This window comes from Monodelphis domestica, chromosome 3, assembly GCF_027887165.1.
Source record: "Monodelphis domestica isolate mMonDom1 chromosome 3, mMonDom1.pri, whole genome shotgun sequence".
In the NCBI taxonomy this organism is placed as follows: Eukaryota; Metazoa; Chordata; class Mammalia; order Didelphimorphia; family Didelphidae; genus Monodelphis; species Monodelphis domestica.
The window spans coordinates 419,627,112-419,642,259 of record NC_077229.1 but is presented as its reverse complement, the minus strand read 5'-3'; the positions used below and the strand labels follow the sequence as shown (position 1 = coordinate 419,642,259).

General features: G+C 42.0%; 1 long non-coding RNA gene across 1 annotated transcript; it reads right to left on the bottom strand.

Annotated features, from left to right (window-relative positions):
* LOC103092587 (uncharacterized) lies at positions 1-9,378 on the bottom strand. Its single transcript, XR_001629519.2, has 3 exons — positions 9,271-9,378; positions 2,564-2,694; positions 1-680 (listed from the first exon to the last, which is right to left on the bottom strand). It is a non-coding gene; the product is annotated as an uncharacterized LOC103092587 (long non-coding RNA).
* Positions 9,379-15,148: the final 5,770 nt, after the last annotated feature.

Genomic DNA, 15,148 nt, shown 5'->3' with positions numbered 1-15,148 from the left:
TTCTTTATCTTGTGTACCTGTTGTTTCCCCCAAAAGAAGGTAAGTTCCTACAAGGCAAGTATTGATTGTGTTTTTTTGTCTTCGTATATACCTAACTGCCAGTACAGTGCTTGGCATATAGCAGGCCCTCTAAAATAGTATTTAGATGAATTAATGAATGAATCATTTTTATTCCTCCTTAGGTTTTGTCTTTTTCCAACTAAAAAAAAAATCCTTGTTTTAGTCTGTCTTGATACAGCACCCTCTCACTTCTTCATTCTCTTACAAATCTAAAGAGGGCGAGAGGCCAAACACCCATGAAAAATCATTAAGCTACTGACAGACAAACATATAAACCAACACAAATTAATAAAGAGCTGATTAAGTCTAGCCCAGCTCTGGGACTGAGCCCAATTATTGCCGGTTGTTATTTGCACAATACAAGTCTTCAGGAGGCCTAGTTCAAGTGCCCAGGCAGATAGATGTTTCTTCCAGTTGCAGGCATATAGATGACCTCTTGAGGAAATCCTGGCCATTTCCTTGGTCCTTCCATTATGCAGGTACATCTGCCCACTCCCCAGCTATCAGTCTGGTCTCAACTAACTATAGCAAGTGATCTTATCTAGTCTTTGGCCCTCAGAAGTCAAACTTTCACTTGTTATCATCCAGGGTTTTTCTTCACCACCCGAACAAGGAGTTCTCTGAAAACAAAAACAAAAAACAAAACAACCCTTCCAGGTCACAAAGGAAAAGGAACTTAATCTGGACCTGGAAGGCTGGGATGGGGTTTAAAGTAATGAAGAGGAGTAAGAAGGCTCTTTTTTTTAACCCTTACTTTCCATCTTGGAATCAACACTGTGTATTGGTTCCAAGCAGAAGAGTGGTAAGGGCTAGGCAATGGAGGTCAAGTGACTTGCCCAGGGTCACACAGCTGGGAAGTGTCTGGGGCTAGATTTGAATCTAGTATCTCTAGACCTGACTCAATCCACTGAGCTGCCCCCAAGGAAGGCTCTTCCAGGTAGGTCAAAGAAGAATAGAAGGGTCAACAGCAGTGTGAAGATGATTCAAGGTGTATTCAAGAACAATCCATTGGTCAGCAGCATTTATTAATCCAGGTACTATACTACCTGCTGTGAATACAAAGTCAAAAATGAAAGTGTCATCTGCCCTCTGGACACATGCATTCTAACAGGAATAGGGATTGGCATTGGGAAGGCAACACATATATCTAAGGGTGTGAAAAAAGCCAGCGTGGCTGTTTGGACAAGGGTTCATGTTGGGGAGTGGTGGGAGATAAATTAAGAGCTAGACCATAAAGGACTTGGAATGCCAATCTAAGGAACTCAAATTTTATCTATGACAAATGGGGGCAAACTTTAGGGGTACAGAATCAAAAGAGATCATCTTATCCAACCTCCTGCTACCAAGCAGAAAGCCATTCACTCACAAGAGAGATGATCAATTCCCCCGAATTTGCTAATTCATATTTTGTTTTAGCCACTCTCCTGCCTATTCTCAACCTAACTACACAGAGTAGTCAATACTCTTCCCTTTCTTTTCTATCCTAGGTAGTTGATCTCATTTGGGTGAGGAAGTGCCTTTGCTGAATTGATTACTCTGCCTTAAGATTATTTCAGCTTTGGAGTACACAACAAAGCATCCTCCATGGGGGGGGGGGGGGTAAGGAAGAGAAGTATTGTTCATGGCTTGCTCCTTAGAGAAGGAGTCCCCCCAGAAAGATCCCCCCAGAAAGCTGAGGAAGATGCCACATCAGGCAGAGCAACGTCAGACTCCCATCCAACAGGCATTCGCTTAAGGAAATGTAACACAGTTGGGGTGACAGGGTTTGTCCTGGGAGTAGAACTATAGATTTTACTCCCAGATCCACCAAGTGGAAAAGGATCATGGGAAGTAGAACCAGAAGGGCCTTAAAGATCATTTGGTCCAGCCCCCTCATATTTTTCTGCAGGACCAAGGTCTCGACTCCAGATCTAATGCTCTTTCCGTTAGATCGTACTGAGAAGTTCCAAAGCTGTTCCTACAAGCTCTTTGACACCGGGGCATGGCAGCTACTCTCCTGCCGCATAACCATTCCTTATCCTTGCAGAAACATGATTTATGGCACCAAAGGTGGTCACAAAATCTCCACCAACATCCCACAATAGCGTAAAATACATACAAATGAGGCAGAGGAAGGTAAAGTAGGAGCTGAGGTCACGCGTGCCAGGTGGGTGGATAGGAAGGAACTGTCACTATCCCAACTTTGGGGCCATTATAGTCAAATTTGAATAATCCCAAGCAGGTTCTGTACTCCACTGAGCACCTGAGCGCTAATTACATGGCTGGTTAATTCAGTAATGTACATATATTGCGGAGCCTCACTCAGCTTCCTGGCTCCCTCCCTCCACTTCAGGAGATTAATGAGGTGAGGAAGGAGGAGATTGGTACAAACCTGTTTGTAAGGTTTCGTGCATGGCTTTTATATCTCCTATGACGGTGACCAAATACTGAAGCAAAAGACACAGCTGTCCCTCCTCCAGCTGTGGGAGACACATGAATGAAATTTAGCAAGTACAATTCTCACCTCGTGTAGCATCCTAGCATGGAACAGTCTGTAGGAGAAGCTCTGAGAGGCCTGGATGTTCTGCTATCAGAGTGGGGGGAAATCAGTCCGAATCAATAGGTGGAGGTAGGTGGAGATGCCCATGATAGGGACTGTGGGGAGAAGAAGAAGATGGACATTCAGAATTAGCGATTCATTTACCTCTGGTGATCAAAGTTGCCCCTTCATAAATAGCTTTTTCTAATTCTGGACCTTCAAGTATTTCCTTTATGTATGTAGATAGACAACAGACATTATTCTGAGAAGAGGTCCATTAGATTCACCAGACTGGCAGAAGGTTGTCTATGACATACCAAAAACAAACAAACAAATAAACAAACAAACAAACAAACAAACAAACAAATAAATAAATAAATGGATGGATGGATGAATGAATGAATAAATAAATAAATAAACAAACAAACAAACAATTAAATAAATAAATAAATGAATAAATGAATGAATAAATGAATGAATGAATGAATAAATAAATGAATGAATGAATGAATGAATGAATGAATAAATGAATAAATGAATGAATGAATGAATGAATGAATGAATGAATGAATGAATGAATGAATGAATGGATAAATAAATAAATAAATGAATGAATGAATGAATGAATGAATAAATAAATGAATGAATGAGAACCTCTTCTCTAGAGATGTGTACTTTGCCCTATAGAGAGGGACACCATGTACCCATTCTATGGACAGAGCATCTGGCAATGTAGAAAAGGAGGAAATCCTCCAGGGCTCCAATTTTTCAAGCCTTCATCACCCAGCCCAAGTTCTATAATTGCCCTTTCTACCTCCCTGAAATTCCCCTGAAGTTCCCCTGAAATTGTGTCTTCTTCATTTCCCTCTCGGGTTCCCCGTTAATATAACTTGAGCAGAGCAGCCAGATCTTTGACTAAGACACCAACATCAGGGGGCTGATTTCTTCTACATAGCAGTCCATCCGACTTATTGCAGTGTCCTGTTCTGCACTCTATCGTATAAGGGCTCCGTGGCCCCACACCATCCCATCCCTGTTGCTGTAAGTCCCTTCTCTAACCTTCCCCATCTCATCAGGGACTAGAGTTTCTAGGAAATAGGGCACCCCCTCTGCATCACTGTTACTACACCCCAAATCTGTTTCAGATTTTTCTCCACAGCACCATCACTCCTCTCCCCCCCCCTTTGCCACAAATAGGTGAAATACTTTCTGGTTAGGCCTCCCCAAATATATTTCAGATCTTTCTCTGCAGCACCATCACCTCTCTTCCCCCCTTTGTCACACATGGGTGAAATATATTCTGGTTAGACCTCTCCTGAAGTATGAGCTCCTCATGATCTGGAAGCCAGCATTTATTTATCTTTGTATCTCTCTCTTCTCTGAGCATAGTAGCAGCTTAATAAATACGTATTGAATCGTTCATCAGATCGCACCTACATTCTGGAGGTGGAAAGGGAATGAAGCCATGGAAAGAAAATGATAGACAACAGCAATAAGCCAGTGGAGGGATTTAGGGACCTTCTTGGAACCTCTGAAATCACAGTATATAGGCAGTGGCTCCCCTTTCTTTCTATTTATAAAGTCAATCTCTGGATAAGGCAATTATTTATGGATCTCTTTCCCCTCAAAGCAATAGATAATAAGATCTAAAAGGGCCTTAGGAATTCTGTCTAGTCATATTTTACAAAGTAAAAAATTGAGGCTCAAAGATGGTGATAATGTGTTCAGTGTCACACAGCAGGATTGACAACAGGAAAAGGCCACCTACCCCCAAATTGACTAATCACTGAAGTACAAGAGAATCAGTTCCAAGGAAAGAAGTCCTTTATGATCTCTTTTCATTGTCGGTCAGTGGCCTTACAGGCCAAGAAGGGTCAAGGTCAGATGTCTAATGAGACCAGAGGGATCCAACAGACATTAAAAGTCTGAAGCAGAAAGGCTTGCAGCCAAGAGGACAAGTAGTGGGAGATTGAAGGAGAGTATGAGTATTGTAGACGCAGGAAAAGAAGTGGAGATTAGACTCCAACTGGATCAGGACAATTGGGAAGCATAGCTCTAAGCAGCTGGAGGGCTTTGGGACATAGGCATAGGCAGAGAGTGAAGAACCAAGTATATAAATCAGAAAATCCAAATTAAGGTTCCAAGCCAGCTCCCAAGAGGCAGAAGGGATAGTCAATAAGAGTGCTGGATATGAAACTAAAAAGATATGTGTTCAAGTTGTGACCCTAACACCTACTAGCTATATTATGAGGAACAAGTCACTTCATGTCCTTGGGGCCTCAGTTTCTTATCTATAAAAATGAGGAGAATAATACATGTATTATTTACTTCTCAGGGCTACAGAGAGAACATGAGTAAAATGTTTTACAAATTATAGTCTATAAAAAGTCATATTTACAAATTAAAGTCTATAAAAGTCATTATATAACAAGTTATTATTATTTATTGTTATTAACTTCTTTAAGAATCAGTGAGGTGGCACAGTAGTCATAATGCTAGAACTGGAGTCAGGAAGACCATCTTACTAAATTCAAATCTGGCCCCAGAGATTTACTAGCTAGACTGTGGGAAAATCACTTCACCCTGTTTGCCTCAGTTCCCTTCTCTGTAAAATGAATTGGAGAAGGAAATGGCAAACCATTGTAGTATTTTTGCCAGGAAAACCCCAAATGGGCTTATAAAGAGTTGGACACAATTAAAATGACTGAACAACAACAAACATATAGGGGATAATAATACCTGCATTCTTTATGTCACAGGGTGATCATGCAGAAAGTATAAACTGCAAAGTGTTCAGCAAATGTAAATTGATGATGATGATGATGATGATGATGCAAGAGAATGGTCAATATGACATAGGAAATGAAGAACCATCCTTGGAGTAAAAAAAACAACGTAGTTTTCAGGCCTGATTCTGATCCATCCTGGCTGCGTGACTCTGGACAAGTCACTTAACTTCTCACTGCCTTAGGCAACAGTCTATGACCATAAAATTCAGAGCAATTGCATCAATTTACAATGGTAAAAGGAATTTCCTCACCTGGAAGTTCTTTCACTAATGGATTAAGAACTGATCAATGGTATTTATATTTTGCTTTAAAGTTTGCAAAACCCATTTACTTACACTGTTTCATTTGATCTTCACAACAACCTTATACATAATTGTTCAATGGAATATAAATTCAGAAGAAAAAAGAAATCCTAGTCAGGTCCTAGAACCAAATCTTCATGCTTACAACAGAAATGTACAACAATTCAAGTCAGCAAACTCTTATTAGGCACCTTCCCTTCCCCTATGGCTCTTTGCCAATGCTGAGACTCTGGGTGCCCTCCTGCAACAAGGAGGATGAGGGTGGTGGAGGATGTTCAATGTTCAGCCAGTAATGGGAAAGTCTGCCATCATAACCACTAGATCTATGACTGGAATGGAATAAGAAAATAACGATTATATTGGACACCAATAAATCTAGAGCTAGAAAGGTCCTTAGAAGTTGTCTAGTCCAGTAAATTTGTTATTGGAATAAAATAAAGATGACATTTTTTCAAGTTGCCTAATCCAATTCTCTCATTTTACAAAGGAGGAAACAGGATCCTAGAGGTTAGGGGACTTGCTCAAGGTAACAAGTGGCAGAGACAAGATGCAAATTCAGTTTCTGGGTTTCACATTCTTTCCATTATAGTAACACCTTCCTACTTTAACATTGGAAAAGCTCTTTAGAAGGAGAATCCTTTGTTAAAGGATCACTCTACTGCAAATATGAATAACACAGAAATGGGCTTTGAAAAATGATATAACCCAGTGAAATTGCTTGTCAGCTTTGGGAGGGGGAGGAAAAAGCCCGGGGTGGGGAATCATGAATCATGTAACCATGGAAAAGTATTCTAAATTTAAACAATGTAAAATAAATTAAAAATTAAATTTACAAAAGGGAAGTAGAATCCTTTGGAAAGGAGGCAATGAAGACACGTGGGCCTTTTAAACTATCTTGTTCCTAAACATTCAGTGCGAATAAGTAGGAAAGAGAGTCCCCTTTTTCTACCGTGGGTTCAAACCCAAAGTTCGGAGGTAAAGGACAGGTTCCCCGACTGTGGGGCAACAACGCTGGTCATCAATCATGCCTATATTTTAGGTCATAGGATCATAAATTTAGAACTGGAAGATACCGGAGAGAATACCTAGTTCAGCGCCCTCATTTTACTAAAGAGTCAACTGAGGCTTGGAGAGGTAAGGCGACTAGCTCACACAACCCAACCTAGTCGGGAATAGAGCTGAGATTCCAATCTGGTCTTCCGATTTCGACGTGGAACCCGGTACCCTCCAGCATTGCCCCCGCGGCAGACCAGCTCCTCCCCTTCCCCTGGACCCATCTTGGTTGCAGAAGGCATCTTTTTTCCGACGTCTGGTAAGGGAGAAGCTGAGGGTTCTATACAAAAGCATCGCGTCCTGCTTCGGGAAGCCCGCCCACTGGCTAGGTGCGAGGTCGGCACTCCCGCGGAGCCACTGGAGCAAACCTTTGATGAGGTCACCTCCTCTGCCAGGGCCGCCTCTCCAGCAGCCCAGAGGCTGTCAGCCTCGAGTGATTAACAGAGCCCAGTGTGCCCACTCTCCACTTCCCAGAAAAGGGGAAGCTATCTGTGCAGACCACATTAATGGGGTTCCACTGCGGCTGCCCATTGATAACCGCGAGCTGCTATATCCCTGTGGTCTTCATAAAAAAAGTTTTAAAAAAAGGCAAGTCACTCTACAGATTGCCTTTGATTACATCATGGGTTGTCACCCAGCCAAGAGATTTTTTTTTCTTAAATATCCACACACACACAAGCGCAAACCCGGTGTGCATCAGTCTGCCATGACTGCACTTCAGGAGCCAGCCCTCCCTCCCGGGGTGGGCCCCGTGCTGTCACATGGCTATAGATCACGTCTGTAATCCTGCGGAGTTCATTATCTCCCTAATGCTGTCTTCTTTTGGAGATCATTAGAAAGAAACTTGACCTGACCTGTGAACTCTGAAATTGATTGTTGCCTTGAAACGGTCAACAACCCATTTTCTAATCGATACATGGAATAATTTTATACATATTTAAATTATATATTACTTTAATGCTTGTTAAATTTATCTACCACTTTCCTCCTGTGCTGCTTTTACATTCTCCTGGACTCGAGCTGGTGCATTTTCTACAGAGTGAGAGGAGGAGGGGTAAGGCAGGAGGGCGCTGAGCCCAAGTTGAAGGTAGAAGGAGGGACACCATCAGATCTGGGAGGAACCGTAGAGACCAGTTGGTCCCCTTCATTTTACAAAGGGGGAAACTGAGGCTCAGAGGAGTCAGAGCTTCCTACTGTCTATGGAAATTCTGACAGGACCTTAAAGATCATTGAGTCTGACATCCTCATTTGGCAGAGAAGGAAACTTGGCTCTGGACAGGGAAAGTTATTGCCTCTAGGCCAATTTTAGAAATATCTTTTGGGTTGGGTTTTATCTGTAGCCATAGGAGGTCAAATCTTCCAATCCCATCAGGAGTGCCTCCTTCTCCCATTACCTCCAATCAAATCCAATTCAGAGTAATCTTAAAGGTTCACTTGGGTAAGTTTGGCTCCAAAGAGGCAGCCTACTGAAACGATGATTTTGGCTTATCTTTTTAGAGTTATAAAAGATTCTTTAGGAGTTTGGGCTGGGATCTAGAAAGCAAGACTAGGAAACTGAATAATGCCAGAGGAGCTAGAACTGACTTTTCAGGAAATCTCAGGGACAAGAGACATTAGAAGGGATCTCAGAGGTCATCAATCCAGTTCATACCCAAAGAAGGATATCCTCTACAATGTTATCCAACAGGGTTGGTGACCACTAAGGCTCCCTGTGAAGGGCTGTCATGAGGGAAAATGTATTGCCACCCAAGGTAGCCCATTGCTGGCCAGAACTTTGTGGCTATTCAGAATTTTGGCTTTATAGCAAGCATACATCTTTCTCTTTTCATCTTCCAGCCATCACATCCTGTTCTATCTTCTCTTGCTAAGCAAGTCTAATCCCTCTTCTACAAGACAGCCCTTCGAATAACTGAAGTCACCTATCAAGCTTCCCCATCTTTTTTTTTTTAAATAGTATGTATTGGTTCCAAGGCAGAAGAGTGGTAAGGGCTAAGAAATGGGGGTCAAGTGACTTGCCCAGGGTCACACAGCTGGGAAGTATCTGAGATCAGATTTAAACCCATGACCTGCCATCCCTAGGCCTGGCTCTCAATTCACTGAACCACCCAGCTGCCTCCCAAGCCTCCCCATCTTTATTGTTAAACAATCCCAGTTCTTGCAACCAGTCCTTGGAGTACAATCTCCATTTCCCTCACCATCTTGGCATCTTGTACCCTGTGATAGTATCTCCTATAATAAATGGTAACCCCAAGGTTTTCTGACTGTTCTTCAAACAGAGGCTTCTAGCTTCTCCCAGGTTAGGTCAATGCCTTTAAGACAGGGGTTCTTAAATAAATTTCAGGAGGTCCATGAACTTGGATAGAGAACATTTATTTTCACAAACCTCTACTTGACACTTTGCATTTCCTTTCATTATTTTAAATTTTTGATTCTAAGAAGGGATTCCTAGCTTGACTAGACTTCCAATGACATCAAAAAAGTGAAAAACTTCTGATCTAAAATCAGAACTCCCCACAAAAAAAAAGCTGGAAAAAGGAAGGAAAAATACCAAATTTCTTCCACTCTGGGTTCAGACTTCACTTCTACTAGCTTCAAACTGTCTGTATTTGAGCTCAGTCAGCACCAGGACAAGTTAAACAGGGCACTGAAGTCCAGGGGGTAGCAGCAACTGTCCAGTAAAACAAACCCTCTGGGGTGGGGCAAGCTGTCAGAGCAGATCTCACAAGTAAGCAATATGAAGAAATCCAGACAAGAAAACAGTTAACATCACAGAAGCCTGGTGGTCAGCAACAGGTAAATGTCTTGGCAGGTCCTCCAAAGGCATCATCAGGGGAGTCTGGCAGTTGGCAATAGGCAAAACTCCAGGCAGGCTTGAGAAGAGCAGTCTGGGAAGGCATCAGGTAACAGAGACTCAGCCAGGGATGTGAGGATTCAGGATCAAACTTCCTCAGAAGGACTGGACCAATTGTATTAATCAGGGAACCAAGATCCTGAAACCAGGTGCACAAAGGCAAAGCCAGACCAGCAGCAAGCCAGGCTTGAGACTGAGCCGTCCAGCTGTGGTAGTCATTAAGGACTGGATTGTTTCTAGAAGCTGGGGAAGACCTAAGCCTACATATCCAGGTTAAGCCACTCCTATTGAGGGGATTGGTAGAATACAAAGAGAGAACATGACAGGGCCAATTCATGCCTATTCAGATCTCTTGGGCATTGAGTTCTGCCTAGCTGCCATGATATTAGGTACCTTCTCCCTCCAGCTGTCTACCTTGGCCAATTTTCCTGGGCTTGAACCCTTGCCCACCTACCTTGTTTCTATTCCCATCATACCTTAGCTCTCTTCCCTCCCCAAAAATGGACTGGTGAAACCTCTCCCAGAATTCTCAGTTGTCTTGATGTCATCCAGCAGGTTAGGATCACTGAAAGTCAGAAAGTCTGCAAAAAATTGGACTAGGGATAATTTAATAATCCCCAAGAATCTGTAGGTTACCCTTAAAAAAACAACCAAAACAACAACCTTACTTCTATCTTAGAATGGATACTAAGTATTGGTTCCAAAGAAGAAGAGAGGTAAGGGTCAGACATTTGGGATTAAGTGACTTGGCCAGGGTCACCCAATTAGGAAGTATCTGAGGACAAATTTGAAACCAGGATCTACTGTTTCCAGACCCAACTCTAGCCTCCCAACTTCAGGGTCAAAAACCATACACTCATGATGTCTAGTAATGGCCAGCAGTACTTGCTTGGCTGTCCCTTATAATTACATGGGATCAAGGCAATACTGCCATCCATGAAGATGGTCTGGAATAGATGGTGAGCAAAAGGCCAAAGAGCTATAAGGCAAAGGGGTCCCTAGATTGTAAGATTTCTCTCTGCATCCAGCAAACTGCAGGGTGAGCAGGACCATGCTAAGCAGGAACAGCTAGGGATGCTTTCATTAATGTTGGGAGCTTCCTGGGGAGGTGCCAAAAGTGGGATGGGGCAAGGGGGAAAACTCTCAAACTCTACTTATGAGAATAGCTTCCCAATAAAGGAAGGTAACTTCAGTCATGCCTTCGTCTCTCCAACCATCACTCAAAGCATCAGCAAGCACATCTTGAGGGCTTACTCTATGCCAGGGACCAAGCTAAGCATGAGGAATACTGAGGCAAAAGCAAAGACAATCCTTGCCCTTAAAATTAAGGTCCTTATCCCCATTTTGGAAGAATGTTGATCTTAAGACCTAAAATAGGGACCCTGGCAGTTTTGGAAGTGTCTGAACCATGAGAGTTGCCAGACTCCCTAATTCCTGTCACTGCATCTAGCACATCCTTCACTACTAGCACCAACCCCATCCCCAGAGTCTGAACACAGATATGAGCAAATGGATGACCAAAACTACACCCCAATGAAGAAACTAGCTCAGAAATAATTATGGGAAGATGGTGGTATGTATGGGACCTAGAGGAGCCTGAATTCAGTCAATCAATCAATAAACACATATTAAGCACCTACTATGTGCCAGGCACTGTGCTAAGCAAAACCACTGAGTATATAAAAAGACAAAAGATAGTTCCTGCCTTCAAGGAGTTTATTATTGAATGGGGGAGACAAGATACAAACAAATATATGCAAATGAGGCTAAATGCAAGATAAATAGAAAATAATTGGGAGCAGCTGGGTGGCTCAGTGGATTAAGAGTCAGGTCCAGATATGGAAGGTCCTGGGTTCAAATTTGGCCTCAGACACTTCCTAGCTCTGTGACCCTGGGCAAGTCACTTAACTCCCATTGCTAGCCCTTACCACTTTTCTGCCTTGGAACTAATACCCAGTATTGATTCCAAGACAGACGGTAAGGGATTTTAAAATAATTAACTAACAAACAAATGAATGAATGAATGATAAATAGGAAATAATTAACAGAAAGAAAGCGCTGGAATTAAGAAGAATTGGGGAAGGCTTTCTATAGAAAGTGAGATATTAGCTGAGATTTATAAGAATCCAGGGAGATCAGTAGTTGGAGCAGAAGAGGGAGAAATTCCCCGTATGGGGACCAGTCAGAGAGAAGGCCAGGAGATGAGGGATAGAGTGCCTTGTTTGTGCAACAGCCAGGAGGGAGGTCAATGTCACTGACTCAGAGTATGTGATGTGGGTGAGGTGTAAGAAGGCTTCAAAGGTAGGATGGGGCTAGGGTCTGAAGGACTTTGAATGCATCTACAAATATCCTAGTAAAGTCTAAAAATGGAATAGAAAGAACAATGATAAAGAAAACCGAAGACAAATAGTTTCAAGCTCCTCAGTCTAGTCCAGGATTATAGGGAAAAGATTGATAGAATCCTTCGGAAGCTCTGAGCAGAAAAAAACCATGATAGCCAGAAGGCAAAAAATGCAGAAACAGGCCAGACCCACAGAATGAGATACAACCAGACCAGCACTGTTTCCCAAGCAATTTAAGGCAGGAGATGGGGCCACATGAGCAGCTTAGTACGACCTAACCAGTCTGGAACCAACAAAAGAAAGGGCTGCGGAGAGTGTCAGGCAGCCCCCACCATGCCTAAGGAAACAAAGACCATGTACATGATTCAGGATGCAGCCCCAACAGAAACAGGGGTCAGACCAACACCCAGGTGCCCCAAACCCAACTTAGAATGAAGGCAGTCTAGATGCAAACCACAGCAAGACAGGAATAGATTGACAACATGGCAGCCCAGTACCCAAGCAATCCCTATCTGAGTCCCAGCAGGAAACATAGCAGGAGAATGGACCAGGGCAACCTGGAAGGGGAAAAAAAGAAAAGCATCTGGGTTCTTGCAAGATTCCGGCTACCATCGCAATGAAAAATATCTAGATGGAGATTACTAATCTCACAGCAAGGAATGGAGCCAACCCCAGCTTTGGACTATGGAAAAGAGAAGGAGAAAGATAAAGGAACCAAGGCCAAAAAAAGTAGAGCCCAAACCCAGCGATGCTTTTAGAAAATGGAACCTAGTCTTACCGAGGGCCAAGCAGAATCTGACTCAAACCAGAAACTGCAGCCAAGAAACTATACAAAGAGAAGAAAACACTGAACCAGTCAAGACATACTGAGATAAGCCCAGAAGAAGACTCAGAAGAAGGGTGTGACTCCACAAGACCAAGTAGAATCTCAGAACAAAAAATATCTTGGAAGAAATGAAGCAAATGGTGTAAAAGGAAATGATAAATAAAGTAGCAATTTCTGGGGAAAAAAGAATGACCAGGAGAATTGATAGCTGAGAGAGCGTGGTAAACTTTACCTAAGAATGGGACTTGCTGAAAATTAGAATGGATCAACAGAAAGCAATTATTCCTTAAGACAACAAGAAATTTTTAAACAAAATAAAAGATTAAATAAGCTAGAAAAAATGTGAAATTTTTATTATAAAAATAACTGACCTGGAATGTAGAACATGGAAAGATCTTCTAAGAATCACTGGACAACCTAAAAGTCATCCCCCTCCTGCCTCAAAAAAAAGTCTAGACATTGTATCTCAAGAAATCATAAACAAGGGGGCAGCCAAATGGCTTGGCAGATAGAGAGCCAAGCCTGGAGGTGGAAGGACCAAGGGTTCAAACCTTGTCTCAGTCACTTCTTAGCTGTGTGACCCTGGATAAGTCATTCAATTCCAATTCCCTAGACCTTACTGCTCTTCAGTCTTAGAACCAATGCATAGTAAGGTTTTTTTTTTTAATGTATCATAAATAAAAGCTACCTGGAGCTATTAATACCAGAAGGCAAAGTCAAAATAGAAAAAAAAACAACAGGAAAAAATGAGTATAAAATATAATTCTTTTTTTTTTAAACCTTACCTTCTGTCTTAAAGTCAATAATAAGTATTGGTTCCAAGGCAGAAGAGTGGTAAGGGCTAGGCAATGGGGCTTAAGTGACTTGCCCACGGTCACACAGCTAGGAAGTATCTGAGGTCAGATTTGAATCTCCAGCTCTGGTTCTCTATCCACTGAGCCACCTAGATGTCCCATGAATCATAATTCTTATGGTAGGACTCCAGGAGTAGAGCCCCAGAGCCTCCTCACCTAATTATTCCATCCTCGAACACAATAGCTGATGATAACTGAATTTCAATATCTCATTTCTCCCTGCAAAACAATAGAGGATGGAATCCAATGCTTAAGGAATTTGGGATGCTGGATAAGGTCTACCATACCCCTCCCTGCCCTTATTGTATGACTATAGCCCATCTTCTTTGTACAGATTGCTTTCCAACTACATGTGAATGATAACAGTGACTAAATGTCAGACAGTCAGAGAGGCAGGCAGACAGGCCCAATAAATGCTTTGGGGATTCAAAGGTGAATTTGTTTATTTCTTGTACTACCAGAAACCTAATAAGCATTAACAAAGAGAAGCATGATGATAACGTAGTCATTGATAATCAGCCCCAAGAACTTTGGAAGGCTTAGAGATAAAATAAGCTTATTTTTTATTTTCCCTAAAATTCTCAGATATTTGACATTCCGATTTCTTTTTTACATTTCAGGCTAATTTTACATTTCATGTTATGCCATGGGCTTAAGATTCCTGTCCAACATTATTACTAGCTGGCTTATGGAATGTTCTCCATGAGACAGATTCAACTCTTCTCTGCTATAAGGCAGCCAGGTTGTGCAGGGGTCAGAACACTGGTCTGTGAACTTTAAATTACTCCACCCCACTTAGATCTTACTTTATGGGAAGATAAAGTTGTAAACTCCTGATTGAACAATGAAGGTACTTAGCTCTTACCTTATAATGAAGCTAGAACTTTAAGCTAAGTCTGTTTTTAGATCTTAATACAAAAAGGTGTTAAGTAACTATAAAGGTTAAATTAATCACAAAAAGGTAACTAACAAAAGGTGAACTTAACAAAGAAGTGTTAAGTAACTCTAAAGATATAATCTAATCAAAGAAGATGAGAACTAAAGAATAGGCATTTAGAGGAGGGGACACAAGGGTGAAAGATCTATATATAGGCTCATTTCCTCTCTCTGGTACCTTTGGCAGTGGAGAGTTGGCTGGTAGCAGTGTGCTGGATCTTTTGGCATCTTAGCGTGGCTACAAGCTATTGTTCAGTTTGGCGATGAGTTTCTGGCTGTTTTCCTCCTTTACTTTCCAACTTTATCCTCTTAGAAGCCTCTAATCCTCTTCAGAGACCTAGAGGCGGGGATTTAAAAACTCCCCCTGGCACAGGCCAGGCAGGAGAAATCCTATATCTTCTTTCCTCTTCCCTCCTTCTCCTTAAATTCCTTCGCTGTATATTAATTAAATTACCATAAATTTCCAGACTGATGGGTATTTTATTTGGGATTCCACCCCCCCGTGACAAATTATATCTAGATTTTAAGTCACAACCCCAAAATTATCTTTACAGGACCTAGAGTCAGGAAAACCTGAGTTCAAATCCAGCTTTTGACACTTACTAGTTGTGGGATCC